Consider the following 13871-nt stretch of genomic DNA (forward strand, 5'->3'; position numbering starts at 1 on the left):
CTTCACACATGATTATGCGTGCAAATAGGCACCCCACAATTTTGCATCGCAGTTACATTTTATAACAATGGAAGGAATGCGAATAAGCGTAGAGACGTTGGTTATTGAGGACGGTGCCGACGATGAAAAAGGATGCGTAGAAGGGCATTTATAAACTTGGAAATTCCTTGAGTTCTGAATAACGATTGCGCAAGATTTTTCGCAATGCGGAATACTGCCAGAGTCAATGCAGATGCAAAGATGATTGTGTTTTTTTTTAAACTAGGAATTTAAAAGCCTACTGTCAGTTACAGTCTTTCATATTTTACACATAGCATTACTTTGCATATGTTTCATTTGTACTTTTCATTGCTCGTTTGTTGAACTTTCATTTTACTTTTAGTACATCTTTAGGATCTAACCGGTTCAATTTTCCAATACTAATATTTACTTCATTACACTTTTCCTTAGATAGAATAATTAAGATTCCCTTTTACCGATGACCTCGAACTTTATATACATAAATGAAAATATACTCTTCAATAAGAAAAAAAAATTAATACTATTTAAAATTTGGTCTCACCTTTGATAAAATCAAGAGTCTGACCTTCCCTTGATTTTAATTCCCCCCCCTCCAATTTTAATTCGTTGAATTTTCCGTTTTTAGCTATTTAGTTATGTTTGCTTCCCAATTTTGGCTTAAAGACGTAAATCCTTTTTTATAATTCTTTTTCACAAATTGACTTCCTTATAAGTACAACGCAATTAGTTTGTGAAATTCTTTTAATTTTTATAATATTTTTACATGTTTAAGTTTTTTGAAAAAAAATTCTTTGATCTTTGGAGTAGTAAATTTATTGATTCTTACAGTTATATATATATATGTAAGATAAAAATATATGAATCAAAATTATAGATTAAACTATAAACATTAATTCTTCCTCTCTATTCTAAAATCGTAATAACTTCTTTGCATTGCGTCATTTCTACATCAATCTATGATCGGCGCAGCTCTGATGACGTAATCATTGGGAACTGAAACTGTCCTTTTAAACCAAAACTTTTCTCTTCGCGTGCCTCCATCTTGCATAACTACGCACTTCAGCTTTTGCCCTCTACTCTGCTAAGATGCAATTTCGCTGGCTTGCTTTCTATCTTAACAATATATAAAAATGTAAATCTTGTGTGGAAAGGCACGACTAGTGCCAAGTGATTGTGGCCACAAATATCAATTGGAAATAAAAATGGAATTAAAACTGCCTCGACTGCCAAGTTCTTTAAATACTACGCAATCAAAATTCTTCTTCAATAAGAATCTAAGCACGCATCTACAGTGCTCCGGCTTTTCCTTGTGATTTTATTATTACATATATAACTGTAAGAATCAATAAATCAATATATATAGATATATATATTATATATCACAGAGGAATTTCACTTTTTACTATTCCATATCTTTATTCCAATTTTCACCGCAGATCATTTTTACTTTAGATGAAATTCTCGAAATTACATATCAAATCGTGTTAAAATCTAAGCTTTTAGCGTCATAACTCTTCTAACAAAGAGAAGATGAAAAGCGCAGCAGCATAGATCTTAGCAGCAGAGGGAGAAAAGAGCTTCTGATGCAAAATGGCGCGAATTCTATATTTATAGAAGCGGTTACGTAATAAACTCGAATGTTCTGGAAAGTACTGGTCTAGGGGGAAGATCCTGAACTGCAGAAAGTTAATTAAAGGTTGCTGGCTCGCATAGAGAAAAGCCGTCCTATTTTTTATATTTTACATACATATAATATATATGTGTGTGTATGTGTGTAAAATATGAAACAGAATTATTAAACTTAATTGGAATCAACTGGCAATAGATTTTTCAAATTCATAAATTTTAATTAAAAGCATCCTCGTTTCAAATGATCCGCTATTGCTGCTTCAGTGTGCCGGATGTTACGTTACTCTTCCCTTGAAATCTCTTGCATTGCGACATCTGCAGCGCAGTCGCTGCTCAGGATTTATTTCTGGCTGTAAATAGGACCGAGATGAGTACGTACTGCTTTTTTTTTTGCTTGCTGCTGCCTGACTAAACCACGTCTCTTACTTCGCCTTCTTCTTCATTGTCTAAAATGTAAATGTTTTTCTTAATGGCCGGCCGCTTTACATAATAGCCATCATCCTTGCGCCACTGCAAAGGCCGGAAGTGGTAGCCATTTCATTATGGAATCACCTAACAGGTGGCCACCGTTGCCTCCTATGGAGGGAAGGACCTTGCCTTCCCCGGATTCGAACCCAGGCCTATCGCTACGGCAGTCAGGGTCACTAACCACTATACTGGCTGGGCGGTAAACTACGAATGTGGAAATTGTGGGACGTATTTAGCACCTCTCGTGTTGTACCAGTTTTAAGCAAAAATATATTGCTGAAAAATTGTTCCTCTGAAAAATAAAAATGTTGTTTTAACCATCAAGTTTTTAAGATGTTTGCACCAGTCATCATCATCTAAGCAAAAGCCGTCTCGTCCATAACTCATAGCGTGATTTGGGTTTCATATTTTCTTCAAAAACCAAAACATCACATGTATACATGTCCAGAGATATATTGGTTAGATATTAAGAGCCTGCTAATTCTGACGAGCGATAAATAGAAAAATCTGTCAGTGCATTAAACGTTAGGAGACATAAGTACAGCATGACAGTGAAAATTGCTGATCATTATTTAAGACCTAATGTTAAATATCCCAAACTAAGATCTATTGTATCCCAGATGGATGCTTTTCTTATCGCCAAATCACCAATTAATTAAATTCCTAATAGCTACTAGAAACCTCAGACCAATTTAAATGACTAAATTTTTCAGATTGATGTAGATGAAAGTGTTACTTCCACACACTGATGATTGCACATCAGTAGCAGAGAGTGTTAAAGTAATAAGATACACTTCGGAAGTACCATTTTATATTTATATATAGTGGTATTTATATATAGTTTTTACCTGGCTGTCGAAAAATCTCTAGTACTTTCGATTTCTGTAAATTACTGGAAGCATATACGCTTAAAGCTAAATCTAAGGGGCGAACACGATTACTGTTACTTACAGGGATTAATTACAATTATTCAATTACAATATCAATTGGTTAAACAGGGACCGTGCCTTAATGTCGTCAGATGGTCGCTAAAATCTCCAAATTCGATAAAAAATATCCGCCATCGTCAGCTTAGCGATATCTTGCCAATTTAGCGAGATAGCCATTTGCTGAGTGTTAAGGGGGCTTATACACCTTCAACCTCTTATGAGCTTCGAATTATGTGACTGTTACAAGAATTGAGATATTTTATTTATTTTAAAAGTAATTACCTCCAACTTTTAACAGCTGACTACATAATATAGCTGCTTTGGAAACTAGTAACCAGAAAGATTGTGTTGCCACAAATAGTTTTGTAATTTAATCAGCTTTGTGACAAAATTTTTCGTCATGTTTCCACTTTGCGCGCATGATATTTTAAAAATGGCTAATGGTACATACTTGAAATTTGATGGAATTCTTTATATGGGCACTATTTTCTAACTGAACCAAAAATTTGATGAATATTTTAATATTAAAAAATTTTATGCACGAAAACGTTACAGATTTTTTTAATAAAATACATTTTATAAACTCAACTTCAAATAAAATAAAAATTTAACATGAAATTCACAGTTTTTTTGGTTTACAGTAGTTTCCAAATGTTATAAAATCTATATATAAACTATGGAATTAAATAATGCAACAGATAATTTTAAACTGTGCGCGCAAAGTGGAAACATGACGAAAATTTTTGTCACAAAGCGGATTAAATTATAAAAATATTTGTGGCAACACAAACTTTCTGGTTACGATTTCGGAAAGCAGCTATATTATGTAGACCGCCATAAAAAGTTGGAAGTAATTGCTTTTAAAATAAATAAGTTATTCCAATTCTTGCAACAGTCACATATTCGAAGATCATAAGGGGTTTAAGGTGTATGAGTCCCCTTAAATAGATTTGCCCCGTATCCTTATTTTTCCAGAAAAGCTTCGTCTTATTCTAGGACTTAATGTTAAATTAAAGAGAAAAATACTACAAATTTACATATAATTTCGCTTGATTTATTTATCTACTAATTCGTAAAAGTACTTAAAGCTCATATAAAATTAGACGACACTGCACGAAAGAGAGAAATTTGAATTTTTAAAAACAATTTGAGTATAATAAACATACCTAATATCTGTTATATATCCGTAATAAATAACGAAATGTGCTGCTTCGACGCTATTGATTTGAATTAAAAAATGAAAGGAATTAAGCATATTGAGAGGGAAAGGAAAGCATTCTTTTCGATTCTCTAAATAATAAAATCCTAGAAATATAACAGCGGGTCTCATTATAAACATATTTTTATCTAGAAATCCAAACTGATTTCTTTTATTAAACATAGTTATAACAACTAAAATAAAAATAATTGCTGAAAAACACAGATATAGCTGGAAATAATTTTACAAATTTATTCATATGATTCTTCAAAAAAATATCTAATCAAACTTTTTAGATACATTTATCTACTTCAAGATAATACCTTTTTTTAAGGGCTTAAATCTATTATTACATGATTTACAACCTTAATTTCGCGAAAAGAGTTTGTTATTATTGTACTTTATAGCTAGGTGAGTATGTTCTAAGAAAATATGCGATATACATATTTTTTTACGAAAGTTGAGAATTTTCAGAAAGAAGGAAAAAAACAGCTCCCTAATTAGTTTTGTTATCATGTTTCAGCACTTCTTCGGTAATCCGGTAAGAAAATGAGAAAAAAATATTCATCATATAACAAACCATTTTTTTATAACTCAACGAAATTGTTTAAACAGAAAAAGTACGCAAATTCTTTGAAGAAAAACACGGAATAACTGACAAGATTTTCGCATTTTTTTAAGGCTTTAGTAAATTCAGCATTTTAATATAATAATGCTACTATTATGTTCTAAAGAAAATATCGTAAAGTATACTTTTATAATTTTGTAAACTTAATAGTCGGTAAGTACTGGCTGAATAATATACTGACTTGTTTTTTCGAAACTTCGGAATATTTCTATGGTTTTAAATATTTTTAATTCATTCCTCCATTCTCATCATGTGTCATATGTTGGAATGTCCCTCCTTTAAAAAAAAAGTACTATTTTGATTTTGAAAAAAGTACTATTTTGATTCAAATGGTGAATCTCCAGTAATACATAAAATTGGATATTTGTATGCTGTAAAAGTAGATGAAAATTTGCAGGTTTATTTGCTTTTTTTTTACTTCATTCTTCTCACAGTTAGCAAATATTTTACATATGTATTAACATGTAAACTGTTATTATATTTGACCTTATAAATAAGAGAATACTTCTGTTGGTTTCGTTGGGCTTGCATGATAACGCCGTTCAAACGTTTTGGACCTTTTGGATAACATGATTTCACTGGTGTTACAGTTGATGTTTTCTGTCAGCCTGGTGTAATTTGATATACTAATGTAAAATCCAACAAATCTTTTTGAAGCTGTAAAATCCTTATTGTAGTAAAACTCCTGATTTTATGATAGTTTATAGCACTTGCTTAGCTGCACAGCCGGGATAGTGGTTAGTGACTCTGACTGCCGTACCAAAGGGTCGCATTCGAACCCGGAGATGGCATGGGTGCTCATAAATCTATAGTGTCTGTGGCACTCTAAATATGTGGCTTGCCGAAAGCTGTCTCGAGAGGTTCATGGCACGGAAAGAGAGAGGAGGAAGAACGTCGGGGAGATCTCCCCCCCCCCCGAGATTCTTTCTCTCAAATCTGAAGGTCGAACTGAGCTAAAGTCGAGCTGTCACCTATATGTGCTCAGAGCTAATGCCAACGACAAGCGTATTTGGCTCCTTGCCACGATGAACGTCGTGGGCTTGTGCTGGCCATTGTCATACAAGAGAGATTGGTAACAACAACAACAAGACTTGTTTAAGTTTAAATATCCAGTATTAGTATTTAAAGTAGAACTATTAACATTAGAATGATAATCTTTCGAAATTATTTAAAGAAACATATTCTTATACAACAGAATCTTTTTACACACAGAAAATATGAAATAAATATTGGGAAATTTGTATTTCTCCCTTGCAATATTCAACTCTATATTGCCCATTGGTAGAAGTCAAAAAGCTCTATCTCTCTCTGCGTAGTGTGCTTGAGGAGACTGTGCCCTAACATATAGACCCATAGACCCGACGTTCTAGTTATCGTCGTGACTAGTAGCCGTAATTCTCTTCAGCGCGGTCCGGTTATCTGAAGTGTAGAATCATTACATGGAAAACATCTGTCGAATATTACAATGAAAACAGGAATCCAGACAGCATTTATATGGAGTATTGTATGCAAGTGTTGCTGCCAACTGCCTGCGAACATACCAGTCAAGTTAATTGACCGTTATACATACTTCCATTCTCTTCACATTATATTTATTCCTCACATGTCATAGGTTGACATATCCTGTTCATCGTTTTTGTTAAGCTCAAGGAAAGAGCACTTTAAAGTGTATGTTTAACGTACAGCCCCTATGCTCTTCTGGTAAGGGAACAAGTTTTCCACTACACCAAAGTTTTCATCATCACCAAAGTAAAAATTCAACAGCAAGGAAACAAGTAAACCATTTCTAAGGATGCCATTTTGATTTTTACCTAATAGTTAAGATCTGAGTTAATCTCACTGGTGATTAACTTGCTTCTCACTTTGAGTTCCCTTCAAATTCTCTGAAAATTAGCTTAATGCGAAAGGAAGATACAAGCCAGAGGTCGAAAATTAATCGTGAAGTATGATGGGTCCACAAATATACCGTGCAGTTGGATATTTGTTTTAATATTCCTCTCGTCCAAAATATGACTAGCAAAAATCAGGAACATAATAGGGAACACAAGTAGTCACTGAAAGATACCTTACTTGTTATAATTTAATACGTATTACATGTTGTATGTCTACACAAATTAATTATGGATATATATCTGTCGTTGCCTGTATGGTATTGCACACTCTACAGGCGATAGTATGAATTTTGCACACTTCAGCCCTAATTCTGGTGAAGAACACCCCAGGGACCGGATTCAACTTTCTCCCGCCCTTCTGCTTTGTAATAAACCGCTCTAGGACTTCAGCTCGTAGGTACCTTTAAGTGCCCTTACCCTTATGCCACAAAGATGTCCATCTCTTCTTTCAGATTCGAGCACGAGCTGAATGATAAAACAGCCGGTACTTCTAAAGACCGTGCGGGTCACAATAGGATTACTAACACAGCAATTAAATTAGAAAAATGCAATGGAAAAAATATTTAATTTAAAAGTATAAATGTTCATAATATAATACAGTAGTAAAAATTTAGTGTCATTTAAAAAGTCAACATTTAATAAATTAATCATTCAATATATCTCTGAAATGTTATTTGACATCTTTTAGGAGAAATTTAAATATTGTTTGGAGCAAGTTATACAGCACGTGTGACTTTAAAAAAAATTAAAGGTAAAACGTTAGAGGAACGTTGAAAACAATCACGAACACCGGGAGATCAAGTACGATTGCAGTATTTAATGATTTTGACATCATCATCATCATTAGTAGCACACACTGCCGCAACATCACAATATCAGCAGCAGAAAGTGACTGTGACAGTACGGTATATAATCATAATGAAGGTGATTTAATTTGGCTCTTTTCTAATATGGCAATTCTGCATTTTCTCGATATTTCTGTGTCTTTGCAATTGCCCTGCGTAATGGTAAGAAGAGTTTACGTAAGATTATTTTGACAAACTTTTACTTAACCTTGTACAGACATTAGGTATTTTGGAAGCAGGAGTCATGAAAAACGAGCAATGCCTTCGCCGGGAATCGAACCACGGACCTCTAGAGTACGCGCCCAGCATGCAGACCACTGCAACACGAACGCATGCCAACAAGGTGGGAGAAATACTTTATATACTCCCCAGTTTAAAGGGCGACTGGGGTTTTAGGGGACCCAATTGCCAAATCCTGGGTGTGATGAATCATCATCCACCACCCTTTTTAGTTCGTGCGTTAATGTAGAGATAATAGGTATTTTTTGGAAGCAGGAGAGATGAAAAATTTGCAACACCTTCGCCGGACATCGAACCACGGACCTCTGGAATACGCGCTCAGCATGCAGACCACTACACCACGAAGACATGCTAAGAAGGCGGGAGAAATATCTTATAACCTCTATTTTAACATTTGTTTAATCGGCTACTGATTTACTTAATAACCGAAAAAAATTAAATAATACTAAAATATCTTATAATATTAAAGGAATAAAGAAAAATCTGAAAGGATTCAAATTTTAACGTCGCACCAGAGGATTTTTTAATGTTTTTTATTCTCTCGCTGGGCACTACAGATTACTAATATGCTCTTGGGCCCATTCAATATTTTGTCTTTTTAGCTTTATTATTAAACACCGTTTTCTTCGCATTCACGCACCCTGAAATTTAAGAACCAAATCTCAAAATATTTAAAAACTGTATATATATATATATATATATATGTAGAATTTGACTTAATTCACAGCATGAGAGCACGAAGTAATAGTTAAATGGTTTATTTAATAGAAAGAAATAAAAGTAAATAAAGATGAAGTTAACGGTATGCAGGATTAACATAATGATGTAAAGGCATAACATCGAAAGCGCAATTAAAGTTCATAAACTCTTGAAGACGTGTGAGCCGTCTGCTCACGTCTGCCATCCACTCTCGACCAGGTCTCAGCGCTGTCTCGGATGATTCTTACTGCGCTGGGTGATGCTATAATGATGACGTCATAATCCTGGTATTCTAATTCAGCATTGGACGTTGATGACTCCCACAGCTTCGGCCAGCCTGAAGAGGCATCGTCCTCGATGTCTGTTGAATGGACATCACTATCATGTACCTGCAAAGATAATAAAAAAAAGAAAGAAAGAGAGTATCAGGTCCTTAGGTTTTGAGCTGATACAAGCATTAAATCAATTTGACCATGGCTTCATATGGTCAGCCGCAGTAGATGTCAAATTTGGTCCTTCATGGCATCCTACTTTCTCGACTTCATATCTGTCATTTGATCGAACAGCTATGATTTTATACGGTCCATGAAACTTAGGTCGTAGTTTCAAACCAGTCCCATATTGAGTTCTCTGAATGGCTACCAAGTCGCCAATCTTGTATAGTTTCGGTTTCTTACGTTTCTTGTTGAATTGTTTACGATTCTCTTCTTGTATCTTCAAAATGTTGTTTTTAGCATCTTCTCTCATCTCATCGCGTTCTTGCATCAATTGCTTTAAATATTCTTCATTCAATATTTCACTAATTCTCAAATCTTCTTTATTCTTCATTTTCGTGCCTATGAGAAGCTCAAACGGTGAATATTTTGTACTTCTCGTAGTTGTACTGTTGATTATTCTCTGAACATCTGGAACGTATTTAAACCATTTCGTTGAATCTTCATGTGATAATTTTGACAAAACAGGAATCAAAATTCTATGAATTCGCTCAATTTGTCCGTTACCTCTTGGAATACCGGTAGTAATTTTGACATGTTCTATTCCTTCTTCAGTACAATAAGCTGAAAATTCTTTCGATGTAAAGGCACTACCTCGATCTGAAATGATTCTGGCTGGATTTCCAAATACAGTCTGTTGTTGCTTCAATTTTGAAATAACTTCTTGTGTAGTTGGTGATTTCACTGGATAGAACCAAGTAAATTTCGTAAAAGCGTCGACAACAGTTAGAATGTGTTGGTATCTCTTGTTCGTCGATGGAAGAGGTCCAATAAAGTCGATATGATACGTACTCAAAGGAACGTTTTCTTTTGGTACAGGATGAAGAAATCCTTCTGCTTTTCCTTGCTTCTTGTTGTACAGTATACATTCTATACAGTTAGCAATTACTTTTTCAACTTTGCATTTCAGTCTGGTAATATAGAATTCTTGCTCTACAGCATTCACAGTTTTATCTACAGCAAAGTGACCTTTTTTATGTACCTTCTGTATGATTTCATTCTGTAAGGATTCTGGCACTACTAGAAGATCTTTACCATTTTCAAATTTGTACAAAATATCATTTCTCACGAAGAATCCATTTTCTTCTCCCTTCTCAACTAAATTCTTGATTAATTTCACATGTTCATCTTCATTCTGTTGTTGTACTAACCGAATCTTCTCAGTTACATCGGATGTGTATGATGTTAAAATTAAAGCATTTCTACTTAAAGCATCAGCATGTTTCATTTGGCTTCCTGAACGATGTACAATTTCGTAATCGATTTCTTCAATGAACATTGCCCATCTTGCAATTTTAGGAGTTAAATCTTTCTTATCTAAAGTTTTCTGAAAAGCACTACAATCAGTTACAATTTTGAGTTTAGTCCCTAACAAATAGTTTCGAAATTTCTTCAGAGCTTCTATTACTGCAAGGGCTTCTAATTCGTAACTACAGAGTTTCTCTTGCTGCGGTGAAGTCTTCTTACTCATATACTGGATTGGGTGATAATTACCATCATCAGACAATTGGAGTAATACCGCACCAAAGCCTTGACTACTAGCATCAGTATGAAGTTCTAATGGATATCTTTGCCTAAATATGTGTAGAACAGGTGCCTGAGAGAGAATTTCTTTCAATCTGCAAAAAGCTTCCTGTTGTTCGGAATCGAACTTAAAACCAATACCTTTTCTAAGCAAGTCGCTAAGAGGTTTAGCTATTTTAGCATACTGAGGAATGAATTTACGAAAATATCCCGTTAGTCCTAAAAAGCTTTGTAGTTGTTTACAGTTACGCGGTTGTGGAAAGTTTCGAACAGCAACAGTTTTGGAAGGTGATGGTCGAATAGTTCCGTTTTCAATTACATGTCCCAAAAATTCAATTTTACGTTTTAAGAATTGGCACTTTTTGAAATTTATTTGTAATCCATACTCCGAAGCAGTTTTGAATACTCTTTCTAATTTGTCTAAACATTCAACTTCATCATTAGCCGGTATGACTATATCATCCATATAAATAATTAGTACACCTTCATTTAGCAAGTCACGAAATACTGAATAAATATACCTTTGAAAAACATTTGGACTAATACATAAACCAAAAGGAGCTTTAAGAAATTCGTAGATACCATTATGTGTTACAAACGCGGTATATTTGGTGCAATTTTCGTCTATGTCTACATGGAAAAAGCCATTTTTCAAATCTAGTGTCGTGAAGACTTTTGACTATTCTAAGCGATCAAGTACTTCCGGAATTAAAGGCAGTGGAAATTTGTCTTTAATAATCTTCTTATTCAATTTCCGATAATCTATACATAAACGTTTCGAATTATTACGCTTGTTACACAAAACAATAGGCGCCGAATAATTAGAATTGCTAGGCTTTATTATGCCCTCTTTCAACCATTCCTTAATTTGATCGTCAACAATTTTTTGTTCCGCGAAAGACATGTATCTTCTATTTTGACAGACAGGAATATCATCGCATAAATTTATTTGCATCTTGAAGTCAGATTGTCTATTTTTCCGAGGCTGGTACGAATTAATTAAATTACACAGTCTTTCTTTATGTTCTGCATTTGAAATATGCGATAAATCAATCTCGTTGACAGAAATAGCATCCACCAGATGTGAAAGGTAATTAAACGTCGAGCTACTTCCGCTTTCGGGACTTTTGTTTACATTAACAGAGACGCCAGACGATCGCGAAGGATCATAAGCATTCTTCAATGAGATAGCAATATTCAAATTTCCCATAACGCAACGCACGTTAGAATTTCGATATGACTCAGCAGTTATCAAGTTTACATTACTTTTATTCCGATGAGAAATTATTTGAAGGCCATTCTCGGTAAAAGAGAAGTTAAACTGATTCAATACATCTAAACCTAATACAATTTGATTACATAATGACTTAACAACATAAATTTTAGTACGAAGTAAAAAACTATCAATTGAAATATCAGAAATGAAAAAGCCGATGGGGTACGTTTGCTTTGATTCAATTCCGTTTAATGTGATATCGCTACAATTTAAATTAGGAGAACCAATCTGCTTGTGTAACTCTACGCTGCATATCGTTACATCTGAACCAGTGTCAACTAAACTATTAACTAAATGATTATTTATTTCTACAGTCTTCCTAATTCTATCCTTGTCACAAATTCGTTGTAATAAAGCTGCTCGATGTGTCTCGGGGGTCTGATCTGGACAGTCCGTTGAATAATGCCCGAACTTCTTACATTTTATACATTTTACACCCTTTGATTTGTTTACACAATGCTTAGAACAATGCCCTAATTCCTGGCAATTAAAACATTTGACCTTATTAACGTTAGATTGATTTCGGTTTGATGACGAAAGCTTACTTCTATCTTTAACTTGAGTGTCTACTTTCGGTTTCGGATTTTTAAACTTATCATTGTCCGATCTCATTTTATCATAAATTTTAAGCCTTTGTTTAAATTCAGATATTGTTTCGCAACCATACAGTATAGTTTTCCTAACCACAGAATCGGGAATACCATCAATAACATATTTAACTAATGAAGCATCTTCAATGTTACCTCGCGAACATATTTCTTTCATTTTCAAAAAATACTCATCTAAGGATTCATTAGGCATTAATTTACGTTTACATAACATTTCATGCAACTCAGCAGAATTAAAAGCTTTACCATATTCAGATTTCAAAAGCTTTTTTAACTTACACCAGTCATTAACTTTAGGTTCACTCTGAATAAATAGTTTCGCTTTACCTTTTAATGATCTTTTAGCAAAAACTAATTTATGCAAATCACTCAATTTTAAAGAGTTTATAACATCTTCAAATTCATCAATCCATTTATCAACATTTTCATATGCATTACCAGAAAAAGGATTAACAATACTTTCAATATCCGAAAAACTAAGATCAGGTTTAAAATGATCTTGAATTGGAAGCTGCATACTGTTATTTACTTGAGACTCGTTAAAACCAGGATTGTCTCTTTGATTATCATCAAGCATTACTTCAGAAATTTTATTAATAGTTTCATCTTCAATATCACTATTTTCTTCATGCAAAATATTTTCAAATAATACAGATAAATCACATAGGTAAGAGACAATTCGGGTTACGACTTCCGTTTTTGAACCTTCTGAATTTATGCACAGTACATTGCAAATTTTAATTAACTCATTCAAAGTAAAACTATTCTGCACTGCATCTATTTTCTTATTAAATTCTTCAGAATCTGGTTTAAATATAAAGCCAGAAAATTCACGTAATCTTTTCCGGTTATTTCGATCTCCATCAGTATTAAAAATAAGCTTGTGCAAACTTTTGATTTCAGAACTTTTACTGTTCTTTAAAGCTGCTTCCAATTCTGGAATTTCTACTAACTTCATATTGGAAAGAAAGTTTTGTACTCACCCGACAGATGATCGCCGTCAATTGGGTAATCCACACTTTATACAAGTAATCCAATAAATCGAATAACTTGTGACAACAGTTCACTCAGTTCACAGTTCAAAGCACAGTTCTACTACTCGCACATTTTGGAATTCGAGGCCGCACGGTTGGTCGCCATATTTTTTTGTAGAATTTGACTTAATTCACAGCATGAGAGCACGAAGTAATAGTTAAATGGTTTATTTAATAGAAAGAAATAAAAGTAAATAAAGATGAAGTTAACGGTATGCAGGATTAACATAATGATGTAAAGGCATAACATCGAAAGCGCAATTAAAGTTCATAAACTCTTGAAGACGTGTGAGCCGTCTGCTCACGTCTGCCATCCACTCTCGACCAGGTCTCAGCGCTGTCTCGGATGATTCTTACTGCGCTGGGTGATGCTATAATGATGACGT

The 13871-nt window shown here is 34.0% G+C and overlaps 1 protein-coding gene across 2 annotated transcripts in view; it reads right to left on the bottom strand.

The window, feature by feature from the left end:
- Positions 1–13871, bottom strand: part of LOC118199694 (hemicentin-1-like) — a 517385-nt gene that overhangs the window by 344180 nt on the left and 159334 nt on the right. The window lies entirely within an intron of this gene.

Source organism: Stegodyphus dumicola, chromosome 6, assembly GCF_044657685.1.
Source record: "Stegodyphus dumicola isolate Sdum_Otavi_A_Nest chromosome 6, ASM4465768v1".
NCBI classification, from domain to species: Eukaryota; Metazoa; Arthropoda; class Arachnida; order Araneae; family Eresidae; genus Stegodyphus; species Stegodyphus dumicola.